The sequence below is a fragment of the Mauremys mutica genome, chromosome 1, assembly GCF_020497125.1.
Source record: "Mauremys mutica isolate MM-2020 ecotype Southern chromosome 1, ASM2049712v1, whole genome shotgun sequence".
Lineage (NCBI taxonomy): Eukaryota > Metazoa > Chordata > Testudines > Geoemydidae > Mauremys > Mauremys mutica.
Genome location: NC_059072.1, coordinates 117156601 through 117174303, shown reverse-complemented (window position 1 = coordinate 117174303; position 17703 = coordinate 117156601). Strand labels below are relative to the sequence as shown.

Here is a 17703-nt window from a genome sequence, read left to right as displayed (position 1 = left end):
AGGAGACAAACTTGAGAGCAGAACTACAAATCAGTAACCAGAGTCAGGCCAGATCAGGATACCAGAAGGTCAGAGGCAGGAGACAAACCAGCGATCAGGATCACAAGTAAGACACCAGGAGTCAAACTGGGCTGGGATGTCAGGAAACCAAGCCAAACAAAGAGAGAATCATTCCTTTGATTTAGCTTTTCCTATTGGGTGTTAATTGTAAATGTGACAAAATCCCAGCTGCAAGTGAAGAGCTGCTAAATGTTTTGTTTACACCCTAAAATGAAACACAGATATTCTTCAAATTTATCCCATTCAGTAATGCTTCCCTGTAAGTGACTGGACTCACCCCTGTGGCACCTCCTGCTGGTCTCTTGTTGGGAATTAGCTCTCCAGCTGTCAGAGCACCCTCTGCAGGGCGGTGATCCACCTTACCTCTGTCCCCATGTCCCTCCCAGGACCCCAATGCCCCTTTCTCTGGGGTGCTGCCCCTCTGGCAGTAACCCCCAATCTCAGGGTCTCCCCTTCCAGGGGAACCCCCCCATCCCCACCTTGCCTCAGTCTTGGCTACTGCCAGTCACCACTTAGCCCCTGTTTGCTGAGGCAGACTGCAGTGTACAAGCCACTCATCATAAGCAAGGAGGGTGGGACCTGCTGCCTTTGCCTGCCCCTTTGCAACCCCAGTACTTAATAGGCCTCACCAGGCCTGCAGCCTGGGGCTTTCCTAGGCCAGAGCCTCCCTGGCAACCTTGGCTTGTCCCCAGCCCTGCTCCCCTCCAGGTACCTAGTTAAGCTCCCTGCAGCCAGGCTCTTCTCCCTCTGAAAACAGAGAGAGAGACTACTGAGCTCCTTGCTCCCAGCCTCTTATATAGGGCCAGCTGAGGCCTGATTGAGGCTTGGCCCAGCTGCAGCTGCTTCCCCAGTCAGCCTAGTAGCTCTTTCCCTGCCACAGCCTTCTCCCAGGGCTGTTTTAAGCCCTTCAGGGCAGGAGTGGGGTAAGCACCCCGCTACATTCCCCAAAAGCTGGGTCCCCCAGTAACTTCCATTCTCTGAAAGCAGGGCATCTGCATAGATTAAGACTGTGGAAAGGACTCCAAGTGTAAGATGTTCACAGAGGAAGTGCACTGGAGAATTTCTACAATCTGTGGTGCCAGAAATCTAACTAAGCTCAGAGCTGCTGAACAAACATCTGCTCCACTTCACAACAGATTATACATGTTGCTGTTCTTTAGTGCCACCTACTGTCACTGGCTCAAAACTCTGATGCCAGGAACATGATCCAGACAACACTATCACAGGTACAGTGCGTAATGTGTCATTTGGGCCTTTGGCTACCAGGAGTGCCATCATGTCTGCGCTGGCCCTTCTCAAATGTGTCTCCTGTCTGAAGACCAACCTTTATGAAAAGAGCTAAGACACTGCTTTGTAGGTGATGCAATACCACTTCTCTTGGATCAGTGCCTCTAAGGGTATGTCTACATTGCAGTAAAAACACCTGTGGCAGGCCCATGTCAGCTGACGTTTGCTTGTGGGACTATGGCTGGGAGGGGTGATAAAACTGCAATGTAGACATATGGGCTGGAACCTAGGATCTGGGACCCTCCGCCGTCACAAGCTTCAGCCTGAGCCCAGACATTTACACTGCAATTTAATAGCCCCACAGCCAGAGTCCTGTGAGCCCACATCAGCTGACATGGGCCAGCCGCTGGTGTTCTATTACAGTGTAGACACACCCTAAGTATCACTGTATGTGGGGCAATTACTATGTATTGGCAAACTCACATAGACAAAACAGGGGTTTTATTTGCTGGTGAACACACAAAGTTATATTACCAAGAAGTGGCCAATTGCCACCTTGATCACTCTGGTTATGTTGTACTCTTTCCCCTATTCTAGTGACTGTTTAGACTGTGAGCTTCTTAGGCCAGAGATCATGCTTTCTTCACTCTTTGGTAAGGGCTTAGAAGAGTGTGGGCATTACTGGAAATAACTAATAACAAGAAAAATACAAGGACAAACAAATACAATATTATGGTGCGTCATTGACGGAGTGATTCATCACCCACTGAAATCAATAAGAGCATTTTGCATGAAGGGGAAAAATGGAGCTTTGACTTCCGAGAGCTGCTTTTCACTCTCAATCACTCTAGTGAAGAGCCACAACCTTCATTTTTTCATGACACTGACAAAGAAACAGAATTTGTACATTTCACTTTATTAGGAAAAATGTTCCAGATAGTTCTTTCACACACAGCCCTAAATACAGAGTAAGTCACCAAAGGCACCTATTATTTTTGAGCCATATGGCTTTTCAAGGGCATACTCCGCATGCACAAGGTTGCTGAATTAGTCATTACTGAATATGAAGAACAATGGATTTTAATCTCTTCTTTTGTTTTCATATCTATGTACCTTGATCTCTTAAAAAGGGATAGTAGCTCTTATATACAAAGTTGTTTTTCTGGTAAAAATGACTACAGCTTTAAAAGATCAGATTGTTGAGAAAGTAAACACTGAAATGCAAAGCAGAAAATCACCACAAACATCCTTAAATAATGCAGTTAACACAACAGTGGCATGCAAGAGAACCAAATTTAGCTTTAACTAAATGTAAGTAATCCACTATTTAAGATCATACGTTTCAGGAAGAGATTGGCCCAAGCAACAAAGTTCAGATCAAGCGCCAAACATTCTCAAAGTTCAGGGATGTTTGGATCCAGAGCTCTGGTTCAGGTCTATCTCAAATTCCAATCTGCTTTAATTTTCATTTCTTACCTTATGCAGTTTTCTACTCTGTTTTCTTATGCTGTTCTTTCCAGATCACTCATTCCAGTGTGTCTGCTCAATGGCTTCCTGTGAAATTCAGCTATGTCATTCTACAGTACTCAATGGGATTTGTTGACCTTCGGTAAATTCCTCTTATCGGGTACTGTACAAATACAAAACCATGATTTTGTGATACCAGCACATTGTAAAGAGAAGCTCCATAGCAACTGCTGCAGACTTTTTTCCACACAAGACTTAATGGGTCCTCTTCATCCTTGTCCTACAACCCTTTGTGTTGGACCTGCTGGTGCAACGGGCGATAAAGCTGGTCTCTGAGGAATTTCCCCAGCATAGAGAGATTATCCATGTTGGGGATCTCTCTATTTGAGCATTGGCCTAAGCACTGACTTGCTAAACCCAGGGTTATGAGTTCAATCCTTGAGGGGGCAATTTGGGGACTTAATTGGGGATTGGTCCTGCTTTGAGGAGGGGGTTGGATTAGATGACCTCCTAAGGTCCCTCCCAACCCTGATATTCTGTGATTCATACAGCGTAGAAACTCTCTGCCACCCTCACAACCTCCAACATAGGGGGCATGGAAAGAGCACCACTGCCCTTGGTTATTCCTAGCTGCCAGATCAGGCTGTTGGGACATTAGGGGAGCCTTGAGAGTGTTCTGTCCTGTGCCAGGGCCTTGGATAGAGCCAGAGTGGCTGCAAAAAGTGGCATAAAGCTACTTTTGACCCCTCCCTTTAGGTTCTGCACGGAGTAGAGCATAGGTTCACCTGACATGCAGGATCAGTTATTGAAAAGTATCATAAAGGTGCACACACACTTTTCTGATAAAATATTGGGCCTGATTCTGCTCAGTTGCACAGAGGTAAATCGAGAGCAGTGCCTCTGAAGTTAGTGAAATTATACCAATGTAAACCTGCCTGGAGAGGAGATTTGATTCCACTGTTTTTATCAGTCAAAGAAAATACATCAATAAACTTTCAAGCTTAACATCAAAAGCATCCTACTTCCAGAGGTTAAGCTTACTTGCACACAGTTAACCCTGTCCTATTCTGAATTCACAGTTATGTGATTACAGTAATTTCCCACATATTACAATAGAACATCATAAAAAATGTCTATAACCTAACACATCTAGTCTCTAGTATTTTTCTCCATTCTTGTGTATTTATGATAATTTCATTGTCATAATTATCCCACATAACTTAGAGTTGTTGTTTCTTGTAAAATCTCTTTATGCCCTGTGACAGACCCAGACCAGTGGGGTACAGGAGTCTGGTAGAGGGCAAATATACTGGGCACTGGATGAGTAGTTTTCTGTTCCCTGAGTGACCAGAGCAGGGGCTGCAATGTAGGTACCAATGACATAGGGAAGGGTAGGAGAGATGTCCTGGAAGCCAAATTTAGGCTGCTAGGGAAGAGACTGAAATCCAGGACCTCTATGGTGGCATTCTCAGAAATGCTCCCAGTTCCACGCGCAGGGCCGGGTAGGCAGGCAGAGCTTCAGAGTCTCAATGCGTGGATGAGATGATGGTGTAGAGAGGAGGGGTTCACGTTCATTAGGAACTGGGGAAACTTCTGGGGGGAGCCTATACAGGAGAGATGGGCTCCACCTAAACCAAAGTGGAACCAGACTGCTGGCACTAAACATTAAAAAGGTTGTAGAGCAGTTTTTAAACTAGGAGATGGGGGAAAGCCGACTTCTGCAGAGGAGCATGTGGATCGGACACAGACTTCTTTTAGGGGAGAGTCTGATGATAGAGAATCTCCAGGTTATAGTCAGGAGCAGAGGACGGAAGAGGATAATGAAAGGGCCGGATCAGATGATAAACAGTCACATAAAAAAGAATCTGGCACATCAGAAAAGGGCAGACAAATAAACAGGGACAAGTTCTTAAAGTGCTTGTACACAAATTCTAGAAGTCTAAATAATAAGATGGGTGAACTAGAGTGCCTTGTGATAAAGGAGGATATTGATATAATAGGCACCACAGAAACCTGGTGGACTGAGAGCAATCAATGGGACACAATCATTCCGGGGTACAAAATATATCGGAAGGACAGAACAGGTCGTGCAGGGGGAGGAGTGGCACTATATGTGAAAGAAAATGTAGATTCAAATGAAGTAAAAACCTTAAGCGAATCCACGTGTTCCATAGAATCTCTATGGATAGAAATTTCATGCTCTAATAAAAATATAACATTAGGGATCTATCATCAACCACCTGACCAGGACAGTAATAGTGATGATGAAATGCTAAGGGAAATTAGAGAGGCTATCAAAATTAAGAACCCAATAATAGTGGGGGATTTCAATTATTCCCATATTGACTGGGAACATTTCACTTCAGGACGAAATGCAGAGATAAAATTTCTCAATACTTGAAATGACTGCTTCATGGAGCAGCAGGTACAGGAACCCACAAGGGAAGAGGCAACTCTAGATTTAATCCTGAGTGGCGCGCAGGAGCTGGTCCAAGAGGTAACTATAGCAGAACCGCTTGGAAATAGTGACCATAATACAAAAGCATTCAACATCCCTGTGGTGGGAAGAACACCTCAACAGCCCAACACTGTGGCATTTAATTTCAAAAGGGGGAACTATACAAAAATGAGGGGGTTAGTTAAACAAAAGTTAAAAGCTACAGTGACTAAAGTGAAATCCCTGCAAGCTGCATGGGCCCTTTTTAAAGACACCATAATAGAGGCCCAACTTCAATGTATACCCCAAATTAAGAAACACAGTAAAAGAACTAAAAAAGAGCCACCGTGGCTTAACCATGTAAAAGAAGCAGTGAGAGATAAAAAGACTTCCTTGAAAAAGTGGAAGTCAAATCCTAGTCAGGCAAATAGAAAGGAGCACAAACACTGCCAACTTAAGTGCAAGAGTGTAATAAGAAAAGCCAAAGAGGAGTTTGAAGAACAGCTAGCCAAAAACTCCAAAGGTAATAACAAAATGTTTAAGTACATCAGAAGCAGGAAGCCTGCTAAACAACCAGTGGGGCCCCTTGACGATCGAAATACAAAAAGAGCGCTTAAAGACGATAAAGTCATTGCGGAGAAACTAAATGGATTCTTTGCTTCAGTCTTCACGGCTGAGGATGTTAGGGAGATTCCCAAACCTGAGCTGGCTTTTGTAGGTGACAAATCTGAGGAACTGTCACAGATTGAATTGTCACTAGAGGAGGTTTTGGAATTAATTGATAAACTCAACATTAACAAGTCACCGGGACCAGATGGCATTCACCCAAGAGTTCTGAAAGAACACAAATGTGAAGTTGCAGAACTATTAACTAAGGTTTGTAACCTGTCCTTTAAATCGGCTTCGGTACCCAATGACTGGAAGTTAGCTAATGTAACGCCAATATTTAAAAAGGGCTCCAGAGGTGATCCCAGCAATTACAGACCGGTAAGTCTAACGTCGGTACCGGGCAAATTAGTCGAAACAATAGTTAAGAATAAAATTGTCAGACACATAGAAAAACAAACTGTTGAGCAATAGTCAACATGGTTTCTGTAAAGGGAAATCATGTCTTACTAATCTATTAGAGTTCTTTGAAGGGGTCAACAAACATGTGGACAAGGGGGATCCGGTGGACATAGTGTACTTAGATTTCCAGAAAGCCTTTGACAAGGTCCCTCACCAAAGGCTCTTATGTAAATTAAGCTGTCATGGGATAAAAGGGAAGGTCCTTTCATGGATTAAGAACTGGTTAAAAGACAGGGAACAAAGGGTAGGAATTAATGGTAAATTCTCAGAATGGAGAGGGGTAACTAGTGGTGTTCCCCAAGGGTCAGTCCTAGGAGCAATCCTATTCAATTTATTCATAAATGATCTGGAGAAAGGGGTAAACAGTGAGGTGGCAAAGTTTGCCGATGATACTAAACTACTCAAGATAGTTAAGACCAAAGCAGATTGTGAAGAACTTCAAAAAGATCTCACAAAACTAAGTGATTGGGCAACAAAATGGCAAATGAAATTTAATGTGGATAAATGTAAAGTAATGCACATTGGAAAAAATAACCCCAACTATACATACAATATGATGGGGGCTAATTTAGCTACAACGAGTCAGGAAAAAGATCTTGGAGTCATCGTGGATAGTTCTCTGAAGATGTCCACACAGTGTGCAGAGGCGGTCAAAAAAGCAAACAGGATGTTAGTAATCATTAAAAAGGGGATAGAGAATAAGACTGAGAATATATTATTGCCCTTATATAAATCCATGGTACGCCCACATCTTGAATACTGTGTACAGATGTGGTCTCCTCACCTCAAAAAAGATATTCTAGCACTAGAAAAGGTTCAGAAAAGGGCAACTAAAATGATTAGGGGTTGGAGAGGGTCCCATATGAGGAAAGATTAAAGAGGCTAGGACTCTTCAGCTTGGAAAAGAGAATACAAGGGGGGATATGATAGAGGTATATAAAACTATGAGTGATGTTGAGAAAGTGGATAAGGAAAAGTTATTTACTTATTCCCATAATACAAGAACTAGGGGTCACCAAATGAAATTAATAGGCAGCAGGTTTAAAACAAATAAAAGGAAGTTCTTCTTCACGCAGCGCACAGTCAACTTGTGGAACTCCTTACCTGAGGAGGTTGTGAAGGCTAGGACTATAACAATGTTTAAAAGGGAACTGGATAAATTCATGGTGGCTAAGTCCATAAATGGCTATTAGCCAGGATGGGTAAGAATGGTGTCCCTAGCCTCTGTTCGTCAGAGGATGGAGATGGATGGCAGGAGAGAGATCACTTGATCATTGCCTGTTAGGTTCACTCCCTCTGGGGCACCTGGCATTGGCCACTGTCGGTAGACAGATACTGGGCTAGATGGACCTTTGGTCTGACCCGGTACGGCCATTCTTATGTTATGCACTAGAGTAATCAGGAACCTGCTAGAACCAATTAAGGCAGACAGGCTGATTAGATCACCTGCAGCCAATCAAGGCAGGCTAATCAGGGCACCTGGGTTTAAAAAGGAGCTCACTCCAGTCAGGTGGAGAGGAGCGGAAGTGCGTGTGAGGAGCTGGGAGCAAGAGGCACAAGGAGTTGAGAGTGAGAGGGTGTGCTGCTGCTGGAGGACTAAGGAGTACAAGCGTTATCAGACACCAGGAGGAAGGTCCTGTGGTGAGGATAAAGAAGGTGTTTGGAGGAGGCCATGGGGAAGTAGCCCAGGGAGTTGTAGCTGTCATGCAGCTGTTACAAGAGGCACTATAGACAGCTGCAATCCACAGGTCCCTGGGCTGGAATCCGGAGTAGAGGGCAGGCCCGGGTTCTCCCCAAACCTCCCAACTCCTGATCAGACACAGGAGGAATTGATCCAGACTGTGGGGAAGATCTGGAGGTGAGCAAATCTGCCTATAAGTGCAGGACCCACCAAGGTAGAGGAGGAACTTTGTCACAATCCCTTATTTTAAAAATTTAGTCAGCAGCCATGTATGCAATTTCTTTAAAATTTAGGACCTCAGAGATCTTTAGGTGTGATTCAGGAACTGAGTCAACTAAATACAAAGTTAATTTAGCTGCATATTTAGATTAGGCTATTCATGCCAGCACCTGTTCACAATTACTTCTTATTAAATCTTACCTGCTGTATAAGATGCAAGAATGGTTTACTGTTCACTTTTTCAAATAAATGACTTTAAGGGATTGTTTGCCTGGAATAAACAAAGTAATACCTGGTACTACCAGCTGTTATGTGAAACAAAGTGTAGCAAAACTTGTGTCTTCCCATTTCAGAAACTGTGTGATCATGTAATTAAAGACTGTTGTCATACACACAGTTAAGGAGCAGATTAAGGTTTGACTTGCAATCTTAGCTTTTTATTTCCTGAATTTTGAGGGCTTGGTCATACAGTTTTAACATTCCCCTAATGGAAGATTTTGGACGGAAAATCTTTTAGGTTAAGAAAATGTGAGAGAAAAAGAAATTCCATGATGTGAATCTATTTCCCCAGGTATCACACTATACCTCTGACATATTATGACATCCAACAGGAAGGAGCTACTGACCCCCAACTTCTGGGTCCCCAAAAATCTTACTGAAGGGCTACTTCACAGGCTCTAAGTCATGGAAGGGTATTGTGTGATGGGATTTAGCAGCTAGGGGAAATGGCCTACATTTTTATGGGCAGACATTACCTTCTGCAGCAGGGGTACCTGCACAGATTACTCCTATGCTAGGCAGGAATGATGAGAGTGGGAGTTACACTAAGGCTAATGCTCACCAGAATATGGGCATACATTGATGCCGCTCTTGTTTGCGCACTCAATGGGCTATAGGAGGAAAGATGACTGGATGAACTTACACTCCTGTACTAGTCAGCTGTTCCCAGGGATGGTTGTATTAAGGGTTGCCTCAAAGCAGGGCCGCCTAGAGGGGGGGGGCAAGAGGGGCAATTTGCCCCAGGCCCCGAGCCCCACGGGGGCCCCCACCAGAGTTTTTCGGGGCCCCTGGAGCGGGGTCCCTCACTCGCTCCGGGGTGCCCGGCAAACTCTTGTGCGGCCGGGCGCAGGAGCTTCTGCCGCTCCCGGTCTTCGCCGGCGGGGGGTCCTTCCGCTCCGGGGCAGAAGGACTCCCCGCTGGCGAATTACCGCCGAAGACGGAGCGGGACCCGCCGCCGAAGTTCAGCCCGGTCTTCGGCGGCGGGGGGCCCTTCCGTTCCGGGACCCGCCGCCGAACTGCCCCGAAGACCCGCGGCAGGGCCCCCCTCCGCCGAATTACCGCCGAAGACCGGGCTGCGCTTTGGCGGTGGGTCCCGCTTCGGCGGTAATTCGGCAGCGGGGGGGCCCCCACCGCGGGTCTTCGGGGGACTTCGGTGGCGGGTCCCGGAACGGAAGGGCCCCCCGCCGCCGAAGACCCCGGGCCCCCGGAATCCTCTGGGCGGCCCTGCCTCAAAGGCAGGACGGGAAGGCAGGAGGGGTTCAAAGAGCTGCCTACTGCTTTACCCACAGCTGCAGGAGAAAGTGGGAGACTAGTAAAATGTAGAGTTTGGTTGTTTCCCTGTCCCCAGTTTTATTCTCTTCTCACATAGGCCTCACTGGACTATGCGTTATCCGCATCCCTGCAAGAGAAGAGCTACACACAAATCGAGAAACATGGACTTTGCAGAAATTTTATGTGATGGTACCTCCCAAAAGGCTCTATGGAAATATGCTTAGAATGTGTTTTATGCTACAGATGCCATGTAACATATCTCCGTAAAGGTTATGATCTGCTGAATGTATTAATCCTATTTTCATGCATGTATCATTTTTGTATTCAATGTTATGAATGTTGGCTGTGTACTGGCTTGATTTCTAAGTAACTTTAGTAGAGCATTTGGTCGGTTCCTGGAGAAAGGAATGTTGAAATTAAGAACCTAATCAAGAAACACTCAAAGGACAATGGATCTTGAAGTGCTCCAATCCACATAAGAAGTCTACTTGAGGACGTTCAAGGTAGCATGTAAACAATGGGTGCTACCTGTAAAAACGGAGTCATGCATGGACATGTGACTTGCCCAGGTGACTTCTAAACTCCATCTTGGAGCTGGACTTTGTATAGGAGTGAGAAGGGGATCTCCACCCACAAGAGAGAATCTATTTAAACCCCTGGGAAACCCCTCCATTTTGTCTTCAGCTGGCTAAAGAGAGGAGCCATCATGAAGACTCCTCTAGCTACCACCTGAGCTGGAACAAGAGGGGAAAAAATTGTGTCCAGGCCTGGAAGGTGTCCAATCTGAGGAAAAAACTTACTGAAGCATCTCTGAGGGTGAGATTATCTGTATTCAGTTTGATTACACATAGATTTGTGAATTTTATTTTGCTTGGTGACTTACTTTGATCTGTCTGTTTCTACTTGGAACCACTTAAATCCTACTTTCTGTATTTAATAAAATCACTTTTTACTTATTAATTAACTCAGTATGTATTAATACCTGGGGGAGCAAACGGCTCTGCATCTCTCTCTCTATCAGTGTTATAGAGGGCGAACAATTTATGAGTTTACCCTGTATAAGCTTTATATAGGGTAAAAATGGATTTATTTGGGTTTAGACCCCATTGGAAGTTGGGCGTCTAAGTGTTAAAGACAGGAACACTTCTTTTATCTGCTTTGGGGTAAACCTGCAGCTTTGGGGCAAGTAATTCAGACCCTGGGTCTGTATTGGAGCAGACGGGAGTGTCTGGCTCAGCAAGACAGGGTGCTGGGGTCCCAAGTTGACAGGGAAAGCAGGGGGCAGAAGTAGTCTCGGAATATTGGGTGGCAGCTCCCAGGGGGTTTCTGTGATCCAACCTGTCACAGTAGAGTTTGGTTGTTTCTCTGTCCCCAGTTGTATTCTCTTCTCAGATGGGCCTCACTGAGCTACGTGTTATCCATGTCCCTGCAAGAGAAGAGTTGCACACAAATTGAGAAACATGGATTTTGCAGAAATTTTAGACTGTGGGCTATGCTCCTGTTACAGAGAAAACTACAGTGAATGTCACATCCTTCTTGCTCCAATCCCCTAAAAAATGAATACAGAATTCCCCAAAATCTCTCACAATTTGGATTTGATTTGCATTTTTGGTGACGTTTCAGATTGAGTCTAAATTTTAACCAAACCAATTCAGCCATCCCGAGCCTCCAAAGCAAGGAAATTGTACAGTTTGTTTGAAACTGCCTTTAAGGTCGCCTATCATATTGACGCACTGAGTGTATCTAAAATAAGATGCCACATGTGCTGCAATAACATGTGCCTTTCCAGGGTTAGTATCACAATGCATTACTACAAACCATCACTTTCCTTGGAAGAAAAGGCTGCAGCAAACTTCAGATGACATGAGATACAGATGTTGTTTTGCTAGCTGAGAATGACACAGCTAATGTGCACAGCCCCAGTATCAATATATAGGATTTAGTTAACAAATGAAAAATCTTAAAGTGGCAGTAACAGTCATTGCAAAGATGTATGAAATCAAAAGGTTTAATAATTTGCAACCACATTATGGAGATACAGTAAGTGAAATAGTAAGTGTGGTTTTATCTTTGGCACCAAAATAAGCTCCTTTTTTTGTGAATATTTGCATTTACTGCTCTTCACAATTGTAGACCGGGGGTCAGTTCACAAGCACGACCATGGCTATAAGTCAAAACAGCCTAGACAGAGACTGTAGCCTGTTATAAAATGCTGTAAAATCCAGTCTCACTACAAATTAGAATCAGTGGCTTGATTCTCCACTGTGGTACTTTAGTTTTTCATCTCAGTTGGAGTTCTGCAGCCCTCATGTCCATAATCTTGTTATGGGGCAACCTATTATAACTAGGCTCAGTGATACAGTTGTATTTGTAAGCCTTTAAGATAGCACTTTTTGTTTTCAAAGGGTCAACTATTTTTACTTTTATACTGTATTCCATTTTGATTTCGTATCAACTTTTATACCATCTTTTGTGTTAGCTACTCAAACTAATTCCTTCAAAATTCCTCTGGAGGGCACTATTACCACAACTATACAATTAGCTTCAGATGGTTGTAATAGAGATAAACAGTAAATCCTTGTTGGCAGCAGGCAGAGTGTCTGTTAACTAGAACAACTTCTTTGGTGATGCTTTGATTTCTCATTCTCCTTTGCTGGATATGAAGCAGCATTGCTAGGTAGAGAATTGTAAGGTAGACTAAAAAAAGATTGTTAATATTTTTGGTTTTTAAGGGTATAATTTTTAAACAGGCAACATCATTAGTATGCTCTCTACTAGAATGTGATGCCTCTCTCAAGGATATTAACTCACAATCCCATTCCTAGCACACAGCCAGAGTAGTCAGACTATATGCTGGAGTGGTAAAGAATCGTCCCTCCCCAACCCTTTTCTTTGTTCACTCCAAAGCTTTCTCTGTGGTCCTTACTCTAGTCTTGGAGATTAAAAAGTCTCTGTGGTACCCATGTTCTATAGAAGAGGAGCCAGGAGAACTCCTTAGTTCCACATGGAAGATGATGCAGGGTATGAAAGTCTGGAAATGCCAAAGTTAAGACTGACCATGCAACTTTAACCTGGCCCTTTTGAGCCATATGCATTATGCTACAATGTGATCCTATAACACTTTCTCTGGGACCCCTCTGAGTTTTTGCAGGGTTCTACGCAGTGATATGCAAGCCTCAGAAAGTTCAAGGCTTTCATTTTGAGATTTTGATTGGAACCAATGGAAATCATCAACTTAAACAATAGCTAATTTGCTAACCATATGATGTTATTTCCTTTACTCTTTTTCTCCCACCCCTTCTTTCACTGATTACATTTACTTGTCACATTTCATTTCTAATTGGATTGCAAATGCTTCGGGTCAGGGACTGTGTCTACCTGTGTGTTTGTACAGCACCCAGCACAGCAAGGCTCTGATCCTGATTGACACCTTTGGGTACCAGCATAGTACAGAAATAATAGTAATATAATAACCAATTTATAATAAGAGGTCATCAAGCCAAGCTGCGGTTTAGAGTAAGGCCAGTACTTTTATTTCTGTTAAGACCTACCATGCATAGCTATGATGCTATTAAAATAAAATAGTGATTTCACCACCTCTTTTGGAAGTTAGTTGTGGACTCCAATTGATAGTTTCATTTCAATTTTAATCTACCATTTTTAATAATTTACTAACAAAATGTATCCACCTCCTTCAAGTACCATTCCAGAATTTCCCCCTTCATAGCATCTGTATTTCCATGCTCTGAATACTAGAATCTCAGACTCTCCTCCTAGCCTCTTTTCAGATAGCAATTGAAGCATTTTCTTTTGGAGAAAAAAAAAGACTCAGAAAAGAATGACATGAACTTTTCAAATATATGTAAGGGGAAGGGAAAAAAAGGTAGGTCAGATTTTGGGTACACCAACTTGACAGCGTCCTTTTAAAGTACTCCCCTGGCAGCATTAACTTTTGCAACCAACGCTTGAGCAGCAGCTCACCCTTGGGCCCAGTCAACTTGGCAGGATGACAGAGGTCAACATTTCACATAAATGAACAATTTCTCCAATATATAAAGCAGGCATACACAGCTCTCTCCTGTTACCTGTCCTTTAATGTTTAAACTGAAACAACCAGAAGTCCTGTGCACAATGCAATTTCTTTAACCCTTGGAACTCTCATGAGAATTTCCCTCCTGACTATTTTTAATTGAAGGACAAGAGACAAAAACTAGCTTCCATTTCTTCCCTCCCTTCTTTCACAGAAGGCCCCCTACTACCTCCATACACACTCCAAAGGCCACTCCTGAAGCCGGCAGTTCATCTGAGTCTATGACAACTTTGTTCCACTCAAGCAAGCTCAGGGAACTTACAGGCTTACAGATGTCCAGATCTCTCACCCTCAATAACATCTGGAAGGTCTGGTTGGCGGAACACGGACAACAATGTTGAGGCATGCAGGAGTCATGGGTCAATCACTACCTGCTTTCTATTTAACACACCACTTTTTTTTCCCTCCAGTCCTCTGAGTAGACTACACCCAGATAAAACTCAATATGCACCAATTTTTATATAAATATAAAACACACACACACTAAACAAAGTTGGAATCCTAGGCAGTGCCTTGCCTAATTGAAAGCAAAAAAGCTCAAGTCACCATATCAATAAGATGACTGCAAAATAGCCAGTTGTTCAACATTGCTGGTATTGAAACTGTCCTTCATTCCAGGGCTTTGCTTCATTGGTCTCTTTACTTGAGCTGGTTACCCTTTTTATTGGGCATTCTCTCTTGATTTACCAAACTCCACTCGATTTATTTCGGTCTCTTATTGTTGAGCTTTCCCAGTGAGTTCCAAGTAGTCACTGCAATATTTGTGGGAGGCTGGAGCACTGGAGAAATGACTTACCTCTAATCACTTCTTGTGGAAAGAGACTGGTGATGCTCAAAACAGGAGTCGCTTATGGAAGTGACCTGTAGAAATTAATAGAGGATAATATTCTTTCCATAGCTGGGGAGGAGTGTGGGTGTTAAACAGCCCTTGCTTTCCCACTTGCCAAAAGACAAAAACTCATAATGTAACCACTCCTGGGGCTGTTTCTTGGGCCTAGTCTGTAGTAGATGCTATTCACATGAACTCAATTTTCCAGAATACTAAGAATTTAGAACTCAAAACTGACTCTCAGACATCAAGGGTGAAATTTGAGTCCGGTTTTAGTCAATGGGGCCTTTTAGTCATTGACTTCAGTGGGGCCAGGATTTCACCCCAAAGGCCTACATGGGAGATGGATGCAGAAAAATCTGACACTGAATGTAAGCCTCTAATGGATAAATTAGTCACTGTTCTGGCTGAGCTCGGTAGTAAAGCTTTAGGTGGAGATCTAATCAAAAGTGGGATATTCCATCACAAGATTGAAATAGCTGAGAATATTTCTAAAAGAATGTTATTTAAGGATATTATGTCTTTGAAGGGGTTAGCCCTAAAGCAATGCTATCTTCTTTATTAAAATCTATTCTTGATAGAAAAGATTAAGCTTTCTGTAAAAACTAAAGCTGTTTCGTATCCCTTTTAAGTTTGTAGGCACTTGAAGCTACTCAAGATAGTAGTTCTAATCCCTAGCAATTGCTTTTTGTGACATTCTATATGTGATGTTTTTAACAGTGAAGGATAAAGACTGCATGAGAGCAGCACAAAGTGGGGGAGGAAAGAGGATTATATATGAAGAGAAGTGTTTTCATCTCATATAGAGCGAGCATGGTCCAATGGGCACTGGACTCGGAATCTGAAGACCCAAGTTCTCTTCCCTGCTTTGCTACTGACCTGCTGTGTGACCTTAGACAAGTCATTTCCCATCTCTGTGCTTCTGTTTCCCCTCCCTTCCCTTTGTCTTGTCTATTTATATTGTAAATTCTTTGGGGCAGAGAGTTCTTTCACTTGGTTTTACAAGTGCCTACTACAATAAATTCTCAATCTCTTTTGGGAACTCTGACTACTACTGTAAAACAAATAAATAAAATCTTAACCTGGTATAATTTGAGTCAAATTGCCAAAACATATTATCCTTAAAAGCAGACTTGGGTGCTGACATTGTGGTCTTATTTTCTGTTGAAGATTGATACGACAACCAGAAAGGCATTTTTCAAGATAGTGTTAGAAGATTAATATCTTATGACCCAGACTCAAAGAGGAGAATCATTTGGGAAATTTGTCTAATTCCATCCAAGAACTTTATTTTACTAGTCTGAATGTTGTAGCTTGATCTCTTTACTACTAAAAAATACATCAAGACACAGCTGATCTCTCGAATATTTCTACCATAGTTGGAAGAGAAAAAGGAGACTAGGAAGAGGAAGGAGAAAAGGCAGCAAAGAAGAAATGTGACTCAGAGTGTGGATGGGTGAGAGAGTCAGAGATGAAGGAAAAAGAAACAAGAAGTGGAAAGAACAGAAAATAAGTAAAGAAGGAAGTGGAGGACAGAGAAAGAAAGAAAGAGAGTGGGAAGATGACAACCTTAGCAGAGACATAGTGGAGGAAAAAAAGAATAAAAAAAGAGGAGAGAGAAAGATGCCACAGAAGCAGAAAAACATACAAAAGTAGCAAAGAGCAAACTACACATAATGGAAATGGAATACAAAAGAGAATAAGCAAAGGAAAGGAGATGTAGCAGTGAAACAGAATAGAAAAAAAGACTACTCCACTTCTGGGGATACTCTTATTCCCAATTACGTGGTGGCTTGGGACCTGCATTTAGTGGATCAGATTTCTAGAAAATTAAAAATCTGAAGACTAGTTTGTGCTCTGAATAACTGTTACAAGTTGACTTGCGATGCCTTTAGGCTCTCTCCGGGCTAGCTGAATTTCCCTCTTCTGCCTCATTGTTCTAATATTCATGATGACCTTACTTTACCTCTTTGATTGCATCATAGCATTTCTATCCCTTTTATCTTTTTTTGCTTCATACCTTCACTTTGCTTTATAAGGACAACTATGGCCGGCACCTCTGTTTAACCAATCAGAAAGAAGCTCAGGGTAACCGGGTCAACCACATCCGACATGTCCTCTCTGCAGCACCCTGCCTCAGTTTTCCTTCTTGGTTCTTGAATAACTCAAAAAGAAGCTTTCCCAAGTCCAATGACAGCCCTTCTTGGGGTCTGGTTATACTTACACAAAAAGGTCTTCCACCCCTGCCTTAAATGGGATACAGACCTTCCTCTGAAAGTACTGTCTCTTTCTCTGTTCTCTAAACCTTGGGATAAGACACATGAGCTGGCGTTCCTTCTTTGCCTTCTCCACAAAAGGAAAACAAAACTTCCAGCTGAGTCTTTCTACCAAGCCCCAACTGCCTCCTTCAGGCACCACTGCAGGAGACTCTCTGTCTCTCTCTGCAGTTCCCTCTTTGGCTGTTCACAGGTCTCTTTTCTTTTACATCAAATACCTTGTTTAGTCATATGACCACCTGTCTTTTGACTTGATTCATTCTCTCCACCTAGGTAGACAAATCAGCTGTGTCACAGGTGGGCTGAGACCTCGCTCTCTTTGGAAGGGCCAGCTACCCTGTGACAGTCAGTAATATAGTGAAAACAACACAGCTACTGATATGAATTGATTGTAGACACAAAGTAAGAAGTGACACAAAGAAACAAGACAACAGTCCATATAGTTTGGTACTTTGTTTCTAGTATTGGCCAATGTTGGATGCTTCCAAAGACTCTCAATTCACCCACGATGCAAACACTGTGCAAAACAGGCACAGGGGAATTTCTCCTTGACCAAAGATTATGAATGTTTTATGCCTTAAAGCATGTAAATAGATAGCCCTAGTAATTTCATCCTTGCTATTGTTGATTTTGAGTTGGCCTTATTTAAATTGTTTATTCAGTTTGTGAGGTTGTAAAGCCGGAGTGGACTCAAAGGATATATGGATCCAGGATGTTGGTTCACACGCTACATTTTGTTTGGTTCAGCTTAGTAGATAGAAGGGCCACCTGGAGGGAGAGAGGAGCAAGTGGGGCAAT

General features: G+C 43.0%; 1 protein-coding gene across 2 annotated transcripts in view; it reads right to left on the bottom strand.

Annotated features, from left to right (window-relative positions):
- LOC123356104 (phosphatidylinositol 4-phosphate 3-kinase C2 domain-containing subunit gamma-like) overlaps positions 1-17703 on the bottom strand; it is a 77381-nt gene that overhangs the window by 7609 nt on the left and 52069 nt on the right. The window contains exons 3-4 of one of the 2 annotated variants that reach the window (XR_006575284.1): positions 11049-11136; positions 2764-2917 (exon numbers count right to left, since the gene is read on the bottom strand). The gene's annotated coding sequence lies outside the window, so the exon portion shown is untranslated. The remainder of the gene's footprint in view (positions 1-2763; positions 2918-11048; positions 11137-17703) is intronic. The other variant, XM_044999077.1, reaches the window with a different exon arrangement.